Below are 16,026 nucleotides of genomic sequence, written 5' to 3'. Positions count from 1 at the left end.
AGCAAGATCTAGCAGCAATGTATTCAGATTCAGCAGTGGAGAGTGATACACAGTTCTGCTTCTTTGAAGACCAACATACAAGAGATCGTCCCAGAAAGTGACATGTGCCTGATGTAGACTTGCGATCAACTTTGTCACCAGCATAATCAGCATCCGAAAATCCAACTAAATCAAACTCTGAGCCCTTTGGATACCATAATCCTAGAGTTGGGGTGTGAGCCAAATATCGAAGAATTCGCTTCACAGCTAAGTGATGCGACTCCTTTGGTGTCGCTTGAAATCGAGCACGGATGCAAACACTAAGCATGATATCTGGCTTAGATGCACATAAATAAAGCAAAGACCCAATCATGGAGCGGTATACCTTTTGATCGAACTCTTTACCATTGTCGTCGGGACCCAGATGATGCTTGGCTGGCATTGGTGTTGTGAAGCCTTTGCAGTCTTGCATACCAAACTTCTTCAGGCACTCTTTAAGATATTTCTCTTGAGATATGAAGATGCCGTTGCATTGTTGCCGTATTTGAAGACCGAGGAAGAACTTCAGCTCACCCATCATGGACATCTGATATTGCTCTTGCATCATATATCCAAACTCTTCACTATACTTCTGATTGGTGCAACCGAAGATAATGTCATCCACATATATTTGGCACACAAACAGTTCACCATCATATGTCTTCGTGAAAAGAGTGGGATCCAGGGAACCAGGTATGAAGCCTTTGCTCTTCAGAGAGTACTTGAGTGTATCATACCAGGCCCTAGGGGCTTGTTTGAGGCCATACAGTGCCTTGTTGAGCTTGTATACCATATCAGGATGTTTTGGATTTTCAAAGCCAGGTGGTTGTGCAACATACACTTCTTCTTCAATCTTGCCATTGAGAAAGGCACTTTTCACATCCATCTGATAGAGAAGTATGTTATGATGATTTGCATAGGCCAGCAGTATGCGTATGGCTTCAAGCCTCGCCACAGGAGCAAATGTTTCATCGAAGTCAATGCCCTCCACTTGAGTATATCCTTGAGCAACTAGACGAGCTTTGTTTCTGACAACTTGACCATGCTCATCTTGCTTGTTGCGGTATATCCATTTGGTGCCTATTATGTTGTGCTTCCGTGGATCAGGACGCTTAACCAGTTCCCATACATTATTCAGCTCAAACTGTTGAAGCTCTTCTTGCATAGCTTGAATCCATTCAGGTTCCATGAAGGCTTCTTCAACTTTCTTGGGTTCGGATATTGAGACGAATGCGAAATGCCCACAGAAGTTTGTTAGCTGAGTTGCCCTTGAACGAGTGAGTGGACCAGGTGCATTGATGCTGTCCAGTATTTTGTCAATTTGTACTTCATTTGCAACACGAGGGTGTGTGGGGTGAAGACTTTGCTCTTGCTGATCTATGTGGTCATTTAAAGGTATATCTTCAGGCTGAGCATTGTCTTCATGTGGATCAGGTGCTGAGATGATAAGTTCTTCTTCAGGTTGAGCTTCAGAAGGTACAATTTCTCCAGTTCCCATAAGCTTGATTGATTCATTTGCTGGAACTTCATCTAGCACACTTGGCAATTGCTCTCTTTGTGATCCATTGGTTTCATCAAATCTCACATCCACTGTTTCAACCACTTTGTAGTGGAAGAGATTGAAGACTCTGTAGGAGTGCGAATCCTTTCCATATCCAAGCATGAAGCCCTCATGTGCTTTTGGTGCAAACTTTGAGGTGTGGTGTGGGTCCTTGATCCAGCATTTTGCGCCAAATACTCTGAAGTAACTGACATTTGGCTTCTTGCCAGTTAGGAGTTCATAAGATGTCTTGTTCAGGAGCTTGTGAAGATAAACACGATTGATTGCATGGCATGCAGTATCAATGGCTTCAGTCCAGAATTTTCTTGGAGTCTTGTATTCATCTAGCATTGTTCTGGCCATCTCAATGAGTGTTCTGTTCTTGCGTTCGACGACGCCATTCTGCTGTGGCGTGTATGGAGCTGAGAATTCATGTGTGATGCACAAGGTGTCCAGATATGTATCAAGACCAGTGTTCTTGAATTCAGTGCCATTGTCACTTCTGATGTGCTTTATCTTGGCGCCAAAATTGTTCATGGCTCGATTTGCGAAGCGTCTGAAGACATCCTGCACTTCAGTCTTGTAAAGGATTATGTGCACCCAAGTATATCTAGAATAATCATCAACAATTACGAAGCCATAGAGGCATGCAGAAGTAGTAAAAGTTGAGTAGTGAGTGGGACCGAAAAGATCCATGTGAAGTAGTTCAAAGGGTTGTGTAGTAGTCATGACTGTCTTCGAAGGATGTTTTGCCCTTGTCATCTTCCCTGCTTTACAGGCACCGCATAAGTGATCTTTCTTGAACTTGATGCCTTCGATGCCTATGACGTGCTATTTCTTCGCAAGGGTGTGGAGGTTCCTCATGCCAGCATGCCCAAGCCTTCGATGCCAAAGCCAGCATTCTGAAGCTTTTGCAAGAAGACATACTGCAAGTTGTGGTCCTGCTGAGAAATCTACCACATACAAATCACCTTTCCTATACCCTTCAAACACTAGAGATTTGTCAGATTCCATTAGCACCAGGCAGCGATATTTGCCAAACATTACAATCATATTCAAATCGCAAAGCATTGAGACAGACATTAAGTTGAAGCCAAGGGATTCAACAAGCATGACTTTATCCATGTGTTGATCCTTTGAGATTGCAACTCTACCTAGACCCAATACCTTACTTTTACCAGTGTCAGCGAATGTAATGTGGCTCTTGTCGGATGGACGTAAAGTTGAGTCCATAAGAAGGCTTCTTTTGCCAGTCATGTGATTTGTACACCCACAGTCAATAATCCATTCTGAAGACTTTGAAGTCACTGGTATCGTACCCTACAGTGCAGTTAGGGGGATAGGCTTCACGAAGAGTGTTGTGAAGCATAAACATTTGACGAACCAGTGGGTTATGAAAACTTAGATCCAGATTAGGACTAATGGGGAGAGTAGCATGCGATTCAGGAACGAAGTACATAATGATGCCATTTGGGCATTTTATCTTGCGCCCCACAAGATTTTTATGGTCCCCAGCAATAGCATCAGAAGATTTTGTTTTTGTGCTGGAGACCTTTCCCTGCAAAGGAGAGTTAAGCTTTCTTAGCCACCCACATCTTCAAGGGTGGCTTAGAAGCTATAAGTCTAAGTGCAGCATCTGAGAATTTTGGCTTTGAAACCTTAGCAAACAGTCTAGCAGGTGGAATAAGCAGAATAATTTTTGGTCATATGAACGTGACGGTTCGATGAACCACTCTCATATTCATATGCCTGAGTATGGTTCCCCTGCAAAACATTTGCGTTAGTGCGACTCAGGTGAGTCCCCTGTTTGTATGAAGCATTTGGACCATATGAAGCCTTTGGTCTGAGGTTTGTCTTCTTCAAGTGAGGTGTCATGAAGACATTCACAGGAAGATTTTCCAGACATGTTTTCGGAACCCAGATCTTCTTCATAGGCGGTCCATTCCTGCAGTTAGTACCAATGTACCTGGCAAACACTTCATCATTCTGATTCTTAAACAGTTTATAGTTTGCATCAAAGGATTCATCAATGATAATTGGGTTAGCACAAGTGAAGCCAGACAGATTGGATGGATCTGCTGAGGATTCCTTTGCAGCAACCCATGTGGTTTTGGGGTACTGCTCAGGTTTCCAGTAAGACCCATCTGCATTAATTTTCCTCACGAACCCAACACCCTCTTTCCTAGGGTTTCGGCTCAGAATCTGCTTCTTAAGGACATCACATAATGTCTGATGCCCTTTCAGACTTTTGTACATCCCTGTTTCAAGCAATGTCTTCAACCTAGCATTCTCATCAGCAATAGCAGTGGTATCCTCAGCAGAGGGGTTAGTTACCACATCAACAGTTGAAGATATTGAAACAGTAGTAGCAGTGGAACATTCAGCAACAGAAGCAGCATTATCACGCTCAATGCATTTAAGACATGGTGGTTCAAATCCTTCTTGAGCGGGACTGATCTGTTCAGTGCGAAGTGACTCGTTTTCCTTTTGAAGATCTTCATGAGCCACCCTCAATTTCTCAAGTTCTTGCTTCCTTTGAAGATAATCATAGGAAAGCTTTTCATGAGTTGTTGAGAGAGTATCATGACGATCTTCAAGTTCCTGATACTTAACGTGAAGGTTTTTTATGTCTTCAATTAAGGATTCAGATCGAGTCATTTCAGCACCCAACAGATCATCGCTTCTGTCTAACAATTTTTGAATATGTTCCATAGCTTTCTGTTGTTCAGTTGCAATTTTAGCAAGTGTTTTGTAGCTAGGTTTTGAATCACATTCAGAGTCATTGTCACTAGATGTTTCATAGCGAGTTGTGCGTGTGTTTACCTTGGCACCGTGTGCCATGAAGCAGTAGGTAGGAGTGGAGTCGTTCTTGTCATTTGCGTCGGTGTCGGTGATGCAGTCATTGTCTTCAGTATTGAAGATGGACTTGGCGATGTATGCTGTAGCCAGACTCGCAATGCCAGAATCAGACTCCTCCTCAGACTCCACCTCTGCCTCCTCAGATGCGGATTCCTCCTCTGAATCCATCTCCTTGCCTACAAACGCACGCGCCTTGCCAGATGAGCTCTTCTTGTGTGATGAAGACCTTGATGAAGTTTTGGAAGAAGACTTTGAGTATTTCTTCTTCTTCTTGTCGTCAGAATCATATTCCTTGCTCTTCTTCTTCCTTCTGTTCTCATTGTCCCACTGTGGACACTCAGAGATGAAGTGTCCAGTTTTCTTGCACTTGTGACATGTTTTCTTCTTGTAGTCATGAGCAGAAGCTTCATCATTCCTTGAGCTTGATCGTGAAGATTTCCCGAAGCCTTTCTTCTTAGTGAATTTTTGCAACTTCTTCACTAGCATTGCAAGTTCTCTTCCAATGTCTTCAGGATCATCAGAACTGTAGTCAGATTCTTCTTCAGATGAGGAGACAGCTTTTGCCTTCAAGGCACGAGTTTGCCCATAGTTTGGACCGTAGATATCTCTTTTCTCAGAAAGCTGAAACTCATGTGTGTTGAGCCTCTCAAGTATGTCAGACGGATCGAGTGTCTTGAAATCAGGACGTTCTTGAATCATCAGGGCCAGAATGTCAAACGAACTATCAAGTGATCTCAGCAGTGTCTTGACGATTTCATGTTTGGTGATCTCAGTAGTGCCGAGGGCTTGAAGCTCATTTGTGATGTCAGTGAGCCGATCAAAGGTGTGCTGGACGTTCTCATTGTCATTTCGTTTGAAGCGGTTGAAGAGATTGCGAAGGACACTGATTCTTTGATCTCTCTGGGTTGATATGCCTTCATTAACTTTGGAGAGCCAATCCCAGACCAGTTTGGATGTCTTCAAGGCACTCACACGGCCATACTGTCCTTTGGTCAGATGACCACAGATGATATTCTTGGCAGTAGAGTCCAGTTGAACGAACTTCTTGACATCAGCAGCAGTGACACCTTCTCCAGCCTTGGGAACGCCGTTTTCGACGACATACCATAGGTCGACGTCAATGGCTTCAAGATGCATGCGCATCTTATTCTTCCAGTAGGGATATTCAGTTCCATCGAAGACGGGACAAGCAGCGGAGACTTTGATTATCCCTGCAGTCGACATAGCTAAAACTCCAGGTGGTTAAACCGAATCACACAGAACAAGGGAGCACCTTGCTCTGATACCAATTGAAAGTGCGTTATATCGACTAGAGGGGGGGTGAATAGGCGATTTTTATGAAAGTCTTCAAAACGTGAGAGTTATGAAGACAAACAGTGAAGATTATGCCTATTACTATGCAGCGGAAGTTAGATTACACTAGTCCAGCCATGGTCATGTATTCAATAGAGTGAAATCGCAGTGACAAACAGCTTCAGTGTAATAAGGATCAGGTAGGAAGAAGTTATGAAGCCAAACAGATCATACATTCATGTTATGAAGACAAACGGTAAAGCAGGCATGTAATGGCTTCACAATGAATAACTGTAAGTAAAAGGAAGTGAAGATGAAACCAGTGACACGTTGAAGACAATGATTTGTTGGACCAGTTCCAGTTGCTGTGACAACTGTACGTCTGGTTGGAGCGGCTAGGTATTTAAACCAAAGGACACACAGTCCCGGACACCCAGTCAAGGACACTTAGTCCAAGACACCCAGTCCTCATCGTTTTCTCCTTGAGCTAAGGTCACACAGACCTCGCCCAATCACTCTGGTAAGTCGTCAAGGTAGACTCCCAAACCTTCACAGACTTCGTTCACTGGCAATCCACAATTTCTCTTGGATGCTCTGAACGCGACGCCTAACCGTCTGGAGGATGCACAGTCCTCAAGTGTAATAAGTCTTCAAATCACACAGACACGAAGACTTAAGTGATGCCCAATTTACTCTGGCTCTGGGTGGAAAAGAGAGAATGGACAATGCTACTGAAACACCCACGATGCGGCACTAGTAGAAAAGGGGGCAACGGTCCAGGCCGGGTCAGCCCATTAGTCCCGGTTCAGTCTAGAACCGGGACCCATGGGGGCATTGGACCCGATTCGTGAGCCCAGGGGGGCAGCCGGGCCACGTGGGCCATTGATCCCGGTTCGTTTGGACCTTTTGGTCCCGGTTGGTGGGACGAACCGGGACCAATGGCCTCGCTCCTAGCCCACCACCATTGGTCCCAGTTGGTGGCATGAACCGGGTCCAAAGGCTCCCCTTTAGTCCTGGTTCATGCCACCAACCGGGACCAATGAGGTGCCTATATATACCCCCTCGCGTAAGAGCAGAGCATACTGCTCTGTTTTTTTCTGGCCAAGGGGGAGAGGGCTTGGTGGTGGTCTAGCTCACCTCCTATGCACTCAAGGTGTTCGATGAAATGCCCGAGCCACACTACTTAAGCTTTCTCCTCTCCAAGCTTGACCTTCAAGCTCCATTTTCCTCAATATTTGTCTAGGTTTAGCGGTCCGTCACGCCCCGTCCCCATCTTCACCGCCGTCGATCACCCGCGCCGAGCTCATCGCCGGCACCACCATGGTGAGCCTCTTGTTCTTATCTTCTTTTTGAAAGGAAAAAATATTCTTACTTGTATGTTTACATAGATACTTGTATATTTTCTTACTTCTATTATTGCATCTTATATAGTCCGATGGTTTTGGTATCCGCCCCCGTCGGCCCTCGTCCTGTCTATGATTCGGATGTGGTATATATATTATCTTTATAACTATTTGTTCATTTATTGTTTATGAAAATTATGCCGACCAACGTGACATAGATTTTATTTATGTAGGATGTACGTGAATCGGAAATTCCAACCGACCCTATTGTCGAGAGGTTAAATTTAGTTGAAGAAGAAAACAATTTGTTGAAGGAAAAAATAAAAAAATTGAGGAGGAGAAGATGATATTGGAGTTGCATGTTGCGGATGTCGTCGATGATCACAAGATCAAGATGGATGCAATGCGCTTGAAGATTAGAAAGATTAGAAAATATGCCATTCATACCAAAGCTTGGTATCATTATGCCGTTGGATCAATTGTTACCTTGGTTGCGATTATGATCGCATTTGTTTTCGCATTGAAATGTTTTACATAGTTTCAATGTATGGTTTAATTAATTAGATGCTCTGGAGAGCTATATGTTTTTAGATGAGAACTATGTATGTACTTTGATTTTAATGTGATGATGAACTTCTATTAATTTGGACACTTAATTATATATAACGCACGCAGATGAACCGGCAATGGATGTACGGTGACAGACACACCTCCGAGTACATTAAGGGCGTGCATGAGTTTCTCGATGCGGCTGAGGCAAACAAGCAGAATGGTTTTATGTGTTGTCCATACACTGAATGTGGGAATACGAGGTCTTACTCTAACCGGAAAATCCTTCACTCCCACCTGCTTTACAAGGGTTTCATGCCACACTATAATGTTTGGACGAGGCACGGAGAAATAGGGGTTATGATGGAAGACAGCGAAGAAGAAGAGTACGATGACAACTATGTGCCCCCTGAATACGGTGATGCTGCAACGGGGGGAGCTGGTGAACATCAAGAGGAACCAGACGATGTGCCCAATGATGCTGCAACGGGTGAAGCTGCTGAAGATCAAGAGAAACCAGACGATGTGCCCGATGATGATGATCTCCGCCGGGTCATTGTCGATGCAAGGACGCAATGCGAAAGTCAAAAGGAGAAGCTGAAGTTCGACTGCATGTTAGAGGATCACAAAAAAGGGTTGTACCCCAATTGCGAAGATGGCAACATAAAGCTCGGTACCGTACTGGAATTGCTGCAGTGGAAGGCAGAGAATGTTGTGGCTGACAAAGGATTTGAGAAGCTACTGAAAATATTGAAGAAGAAGCTTCCAAAGGATAACGAATTGCCCCACAGTACATACGCAACAAAGAAGGTCGTATGCCCTCTAGGATTGGAGGTGGAGAAGATACATGCATGCCCTAATGACTGCATCCTCTACCGCGGTGCATACAAGGATCTGAACGCATGCCTGGTATGCGGTGCATTGCGGTATAAGATCAGACGAGATGACCCTGGTGATGTTGACGGCGAGCCCCCCAGGAAGAGGGTTCCTGCGAAGGTGATGTGGTATGCTCCTATAATACCACGGTTGAAACGTCTGTTCAGAAATGAAGAGCATGCCAAGTTGATGCGATGGCACAGTGAGGAGCGGAAGAAAGACGGGAAGTTGAGAGCACCCGCTGACGGGTCGCAGTGGAGAAAAATCGAGAGAAAGTACTGGGATGAGTTTGCAAAGGACCCAAGGAATGTATGGTTTGCTTTAAGCGCGGATGGCATTAATCCTTTCGGGGAGCAGAGCAGCAATCACAACACCTGGCCCGTGACTCTATGTATGTATAACCTTCCTCCTTGGATGTGCATGAAGCAGAAGTTCATTATGATGCCAGTTCTCATCCAAGGCCCTAAGCAACCCGGCAATGACATTGATGTGTACCTAAGGCCATTAGTTGAAGAACTTTTACAGCTGTGGAATGGAAACGGTGTACGTACGTGGGATGAGCACAGACAGGAGGAATTTAACCTAAAGGCGTTGCTGTTCGTGACCATCAACGATTGGCCTGCTCTCAGTAACCTCTCAGGACAGACAAATAAAGGATACCACGCATGCACGCACTGTTTAGATGACACTGAAAGTATATACCTGGACAAATGCAGGAAGAATGTGTACCTGGGCCATCGTCGATTTCTTCCGACCAACCATCAATGTCGAAAGAAAGGCAAGCATTTCAAAGACGAGGCAGATCACGGGAAGAAGCCCGCCATGCGTACCGGTGATCACGTACTTGCTATGGTCAATGATTTACACGTAATCTTTGGAAAGGGTCCCGGCGGACTAGCTGTTCCGAATGACACCGAGGGACACTCACCCATGTGGAAAAAGAAATCTATATTTTGGGACCTACCCTACTAGAAAGACCTAGAGGTCCGCTCTTCAATCGACGTGATGCACGTGACGAAGAACCTTTGCGTGAACCTGCTAGGCTTCTTGGGCGTGTATGGGAAGACAAAAGATACACCTGAGGCACGGGAGGACCTGCAATGTTTGCACGAAAAATATGGCATGCCTCCGAAGCAGTATAAAGGTCCTGCAGCTACACTCTTAAGAAAGAAGAGAAAGAAATCTTCTTTGAATGCCTGCTCAGTATGAAGGTCACGACTAGCTTCTCGTCGAATATAAAGGGAATAATAAATATGCCAGAGAAAAAATTTCAGAACCTAAAGTCTCATGACTGCCACGTGATTATGATGCAACTGCTTCCGTTTGCATTGAGGGGGCTTCTACCGGAAAACGTTCGATTAGCCATTGTGAAGCTATGTGCATTCCTCAAAGCAATCTCTCAGAAGGTGATCGATCCAGAAATCATATCAAGGCTAAGGAGTGATGTGGTGCAATGTCTTGTCAGTTTCGAGCTGGTGTTCCCACCATCCTTCTTCAATATCATGACGCACGTCCTAGTTCATCTAGTCGACGAGATTGTCATCCTGGGGCCCGTATTTCTACACAATATGTTCCCCTTTAAGAGGTTCATGGGAGTCCTAAAGAAATATGTCCGCAACCGCGCTAGGCCAGAAGGAAGCATCTCCATGGGCCATCAAACAGACGATGTTATCGGGTTTTGTGTTGACTTCATTCCTAGCCTTAAGAAGATAGGTCTCCCTAAATCGCGGTATGAGGGGAGACTGACTGGAAAAGGCACTCTTGGAAGTGACTCAATAATATGCAGGGACGGATATTCTTGGTCTCAAGCACACTACACAGTTCTACAGAACTCTACCTTGGTGACCCCGTATGTCGATGAACACAAGAACAGTCTGCGCTCCAAACACCCGGAGCAGTGCGACGACTGGATTACATGTGAACACATCAGGACTTTCAGCAGTTGGTTGGAAACACGTCTCAGAGGTGACAACACTGTTTGTGATGAGCTGTACTTGTTGTCCAGGGGACCATCTTTGACTGTATTGATTTACAAAGGATACGAGATAAATGGGAATATATTTTACACGATCGCCCAAGATCAAAAGAGCACCAACCAAAACAGCGGTGTCCGCTTTGATGCAGCAACCGAGAGCGGAAAGGACACATATTATGGTTACATAGTAGACATATGGGAACTTGACTACAGACATGATTTTAAGGTACCTTTGTTTAAGTGCAAATGGGTCAATCTGTCAGGCGGCGGGGTACAGGTAGACCCACAGTATGGAATGACAACAGTGGATCTGAAAAATCTTGGGTACACTAACGAACCGTTCGTCCTAGCCAATGATGTGGCACAGGTTATCTATGTGAAGGACTTGTCTACCAAACCGAGAAAAAGAGAAGATAAGGAAGCGAATACATCATACGATGAGCCAAAGCGCCACATAGTTCTTTCAGGAAAAAGGGATATCCTGGGAGTGGAGGGCAAGACAGACATGTCTGAAGATTATGAAAAGTTTCATGAAATTCCTCCCTTCAATGTCAAGGCTGACCCAAGCATCCTGATAAACGATGAAGATTATCCCTAGTTATGGCGCAATAAGCAAATGACACAAGCCAAGAAAAAGTGAAGACTTTCTCCCGCAACTATTATGATGATACCATGCCAACTTTGTAACACACGAGTATGCTATGCCAAAATTTTCAGAGTTCATTTGAAAACTATGAATTTAGGTCGAATTTTCTCTATAGGTGCATCTATTTTCATTTTTTTAGTAAAGTTAATCACAAACTTGTGATTCACACAAATTTCAAAGAATTCAAATTTTAACTATTCAAATTTGAAAACTAATGGCACTAATAGAAAGTTTATAATTTTTCTAAAACTAATGGCACTAATAGAAAGTTTATAATTTTGCTGACCTAAAAGCAAAAAGAATTAAAAAGTAAAGCAAAAAACAAAAGAAAATAAATAATACAGAAAACAACAAAAAAACTGAAAAAATAAAAATAGCAACAATAAGTATTTTGTTGTAAGTAGAAACAAAATAAAATAAATAAAGCAACAAAGAAAACAAAAAAACTAAAAAAGTGTTTTCAAATTTGAAAACTAATGGCACTAACAGAAAGTTTATAATTTTTCTAAAACTAAAAGCAAAAAGAATTAAAAAATAAAGCAAAAAACAAAAGAAAATAAATAATGCAGAAAACAAAACAAAAAAACTAGAAAAAATAGGCACTAAAAGCAAAAAGACAAAAAAGTGTTTTCAAATTTGAAAACTAATGGCACTAACAGAAAGTTTATTATTTTTCTAAAACTAAAAGCAAAAAGAATTAAAAATAAAGCAAAAAACAAAAGAAAATAAACAATACAGAAAACCAAACAAAAAAACTGGAAAAAAAAGTAAAAATAGCAACAATAAGTAAAGAAAACAAAAAAACAAAAAAGTGCCTCCTATTGAGCCCCCACGGCCTGAATACGACTGGAAACCCTACCATGGGCCAGGATTCAGGCCCGCAGGAGACCCAGTAGGCCCACAGGCACAGACAGTGGATTTAGGCCCGTAAGCCTGCAGTAGAGAGGAGCTCGAAGTGGTTGGCTTGGCAGAGCTTATAAACCACTCCAAGCCCCTCTCGGCTAGCGAGGTGGGACTAAACATCCCACCGCACTGCGCCAGTTCTAGCACACAACCTTTGGTCCCGGTTGGTGCCACCAACCGGGACCAAAGGCCGCCGCTTCCCGCCCTTTGGGCTGCTGAAAAGAGGCCTTTGGTCCCGGTTGGTGGCACCAACCGGGACTAAAGGGGGCATTGGTCCCGGTTGGTAGGATGGACCGGGACCAATGCTCCGTCTATATAAGCCACACTTGTAAAAAAATTGGTTCAGTTCGATCCCGCCCTGACGACGCCGCCAGGCTGCCCCTCTGCGCCTCGCCGTCACCGTCGTCGCCCCTGCCTCTGACGCCGTCCCACGCCGCCCAGACGCCGTCGCCACCCCGCGCCACCCCGCGCCGTCGCGGTCACCTCCCCGCGCCGCCGCTACGCCGTCGCCGCCCCGCGACGGCACCCCAACGCCGTCGCCCCCCGCCTCAGCCTCACCGTCGCCGCCCCGCGCCGCCGTCGCCTCTCGCTTTGGTCAGGGCCGGCACCGCCCCCCACTCCCCCCCTGTTTTTTTGCAAATATATATATGTTTTTTCCTGATTATATGTATATGTATGTGTGTATATGTATGCAAAAGATAGATTAATAGAAAAAATACTATTTTTTCTGTTCATAGATTTTTTTGGTGATATTGATTATTGTAAATATGGAAATGTTTGTATATTCATATGAACAATGAATTAGGCAAAACCTTTACTTTTTTTTCTAAAATTTCTATTTGAACATTATTTTAAAAAAACAAGCAATACTACTTCTTGTATTTTTAAGTAGGAAGAAGAAGAAGAAGAAAAAGAATGAGAGGAAAAAGGAAATAAGAAGAGGAAGAAAGGAGAAGAAGAGGGGAGAGGAAGACGAGGAGAAATAAATAAGAAGAAGAAAAAAGAAGAAAAAGAAGAGGAGAAGAAGAAAGGAATAGAGGAGAAGAAGAGAAAATAGAATATATTCTATTTTCTCTTCTTCTCCTCTATTCCTTTCTTCTTCTCCTCTTTTTTTTCTTCTTTTTTTTCTTCGACATGTGGGGGGGGGGGGAGGGGTCGATATACCCCCTCCCGATAACTTCAACACGAGGGGGGGTCGATATACCCCCTCCCCGATAATATTATTTTCCCATGTACGTATGTCGTGTCGATATAAACTCCCGATAACTTCAACACGTGGGGGGGGGTCGATATACCCCCTCCCGATAACTTCAACAGGAGGGGGGGTCGATATATATACCCCCTCCCCGATAATATTATTTTCCCGCATGTACGTATGTCGTGTCGATATAAACTCCTGATAACTTCAACACGTGGGGTGGGGTCGATATACCCCCTCCCAATAACTTCAACACGTGGGGGGGTCGATATACCCCCTCCCGATAACTTCAACACGAGGGGGGGGGGTCGAACATGAGAGGAAGAAGAGAGGATAAAAAAAGAAGAGGAAGAAGAAAAAAAAAGAGGCCTCTTTTTTTCTTCTTCCTCTTTTTTTATCGGAAACGAGGGTCGAGAGGGGGTCTAGGGTCGCCGAGGGGTCGAGGGTCAAGAGGGGGTCGACAGTCGCCGAGGTGTCGAGGGTCGAGAGGGGGTCTAGGGTCGCAGAGGGGTCAAGGGTCGTCGAACATGAGAGGAAGAAGAGGATAAAAAAAGAAGAGGAAGAAGAAAAAAAAGAGGAGAAGAAAGAATAGAGGAGTTCTCCTCTATTCTTTCTTCTCCTCTTTTTTTTCTTCTTCTTCCTCTTTTTTTTATCAGGAACGAGGGTCGTCCAGGGTCGCCGAGCGGCAGAGGAAACCCTAAATAGCAAGTATCGTCGATGTGAGATACATGTGGTCGTCGGTGTCGGACACTACATCCACGTCCCACAAGTGACGCGTGCGTCGACCCGCATCACTTGTGGGACGTGGATGTAGTGTCCGACACCGACGGCCACATGTATCTCACACCCACGATACTTGCTATTTAGGGTTTCCTCTACCGCTCGGCGCCCCTGACCCTCGACGACCCTCGTTCCCGATAAAAAAAGAGGAAGAAGAAGAAAAAAAGAGGACTCCTATATTCTTTCTTATCCTCTTTTTTTTCTTCTTCCTCTTCTTTTTTTATCCTTGAAGCGTTGTCGAGGCCACCCCAAACCCGAGAGAAGCAGCGTCGAGGCCACCCCAAACCCTAGAGAAGAAGCGTCGAGGCCACTAATTAATATTAGTTCTACGTTTGCCACTAATATATCCATCTGTCATGTTTGAATAATAATTGCCATGTTGTAAATATTTGTAGAAACTATGGACACCGCCCGAGAAGAAGTATAAGAAGAGTTGTTGGGGGACATAATCGCACGAGGAAGTGATGCCGTCTGCTCGTTGTTTCTCAACGACACCGATGGTCTGGAAGCAGCTGGCTATGATTATGATGGCTCCGGTGACCTAATGCCGGTGCAAGAAGGAGACCGTGGGGACGGCTCCGGTGACCCAATGTCGGTGCAAGAAGGAGACCGTGATGACGTCTCCGGTGACCGAACGGAGTCCGGCCAGGTATATATATTAGTTAAGCTTCTGCTGACTAGCTAATTGATGCATTCATTGTTTTGGTATGTACACATATTAATTAAGTCTTTGTTCTTTTTTATAGCCCTCCGGATCGAGCACAACTTCGGTAAAGAGACAAGGCCCGAAGAAAAAGTTGAGCTCGGATGAAAAGTTTGAGATCATAGAAATCACGCCCGACGGCCAACTGATTGAACCCCTCCGGACAAAGAGCGCATTTGTTGCTCAGTGCGGGGTTTTGGTTAGGGACAAGATCCCGATCAGCATCCAACAATGGTTAAAGCTGGCTACAGAAGACCCTGAGGTGTCTTATGTCAATGATATGCAGAAAAATGATCTTTGGACTGAGCTGAAGTCAAATTTCACCCTACCGCCAGAGGATGATCCGGAGAAGCCAGTTAAAGAGCAATTAATCAAGTCTTTTGCTCTTAAGAGGATGGCAGAACTATTCAGGAGGTGGAAGAAAGAGCTGAATAAGTTTGTCGAAAATAAAGAGACACCAGAATTCAAGGGCAGATATGAGAAGATCAGAGATCACTGGCCCGCATTTGTGGCCCACAAGACATTGGAAAAGAGTAAGAAGATGTCGGTGACAAACAAGCAAAATGCTGCGAAGAAGAAGCATCACCATCGCACGGGGTCAGGTGGCTACCTCATAGCCCGGCCTAAGTGGGCCAAGACTGAGAATGATCTGGTTGATAAAGGGATCGAACCAGAGACAATTAACTGGCCAGACCATTGCCGGACTTGGTTCTTCGGGGCTGGCGGAACCTTGGACCCTGTATGAGGGAAGTGCATTTGGACGAACGATCAAATGGACATACCAGTCAAGAAGCTTCAACAGTATATCGAAGCAGCGCAGCAAGGGACGTTCGTTCCAGACAGAGAGAACGACGAGCTCACAATGGCCCTCGGGAATCCTGAGCACCCTGGACGGACACGAGGCACGCCAGGCTCCATTCCGTGGAAGGTTGGGTTTCCGGACGCAGGCGGTTACAAATGCCACGAGAGGAGGAAGAAAGTGGAGCAGACCCAACTGCAGGCGCTGCACGCTAGGGTACAAGCGATAGAGCAACGAGAAGCAAATCGTAGCAAACGAACTGTCGAAGCTACCCCGCCATCTCAGTGGAGAAGCAGTGTGGCTTCCACCGAGCTGCTTCAGCCGGAGCATGTCTTGACGGCTCCTGCCAGCTACCCGTGGATGCTATCACCGAGTCTCAAAATTGCCACCTTATGACGCAATGGATTAATATGAAGGTCAAGGCGGCTGTTGGCTCTGTTTTTCCTACTAAACCCTGCGCAACTTTTCACTGCCGGCCGATTCCAGAAGGATATGCTAGGGTGATGGTGGATGAAATAATGGAGGGATTTGAGGACCTCCAGCT

Source organism: Triticum urartu, chromosome 4A, assembly GCF_056163025.1.
Source record: "Triticum urartu cultivar PI428250 chromosome 4A, HENAU_Tu73, whole genome shotgun sequence".
Taxonomy (NCBI): Eukaryota; Viridiplantae; Streptophyta; class Magnoliopsida; order Poales; family Poaceae; genus Triticum; species Triticum urartu.
Note: the sequence above shows the minus strand (reverse complement) of the source record.